This window comes from Neopelma chrysocephalum, unplaced genomic scaffold, assembly GCF_003984885.1.
Source record: "Neopelma chrysocephalum unplaced genomic scaffold, ASM398488v2 Primary Assembly neopelma1_60, whole genome shotgun sequence".
NCBI lineage: Eukaryota > Metazoa > Chordata > Aves > Passeriformes > Pipridae > Neopelma > Neopelma chrysocephalum.
This window is the reverse complement of record NW_020897715.1, coordinates 1495815-1496651: the sequence shown is the minus strand read 5'-3', so window position 1 is coordinate 1496651 and position 837 is coordinate 1495815.

Below are 837 nucleotides of genomic sequence, written 5' to 3'. Positions count from 1 at the left end.
CCCACCCAGTGGTAGCTTGGAATCTGTGTTAAAACCAACAAGGTTGAACTCATGCTCTTGAACTCTTGCTGGAACTGCAGTAAAACCCCTTAACTTTCTGCTCCAGCACCAGGCTGTCACCAACAAATCAGCCAGAGTGCTATTGCCACCACCCCAGGGCTGCTCCTAATGGCTGGTAAAACCATTCTTAAGGCACAGAAAGCTCTTAAGGAACCAGAGAGAATGGACATTAATGATGTTAATCATAACTCTAAAAGCAGACTTTAAATGCACCACAGTTACCTCTAAATCTGCCCACCAATTAACATAATTAATGCTTTTCTAGATAATAGTCTGAGTAACTTCGGGATCAATCTATTAGTGCCACTTCCAAGAAATGCCATTTTGTCTCCTCTTTGTTCCAACATTGCATTATTCCTAACAAAGTATTAGCTATATTTAAATGATCTTTAATGTCTTTTTTACATCGACTTACTGAAACAGTAATCTAAATCTGGCCCACTGTGAATTTTTTCCATCAGAAAAAGTAAAAAATATTTTACTTGAATAACAACTAGTAGCTGCCTTCAAAGGACACTTCATTAATGAGGTATCACTTGCCAAGTTATTTCTGTTGAGCTTGGTGCAATATGTCAAAAAAGTTATGGTCATTCCCTGGCAAAGTGAATTCATTCTATGACAACAAATTGATGAATCCTTGAATTCTGCCACATCAGGTTGATGTCAAAACATGGTGGCTATCTCTGTCAGCAACTATGTTAATATTTAATAAAATAATATTTGTACCTGAGGACCAAAAACTGTGTTGTGTGCAAATAAACACTAAACAAATATTTT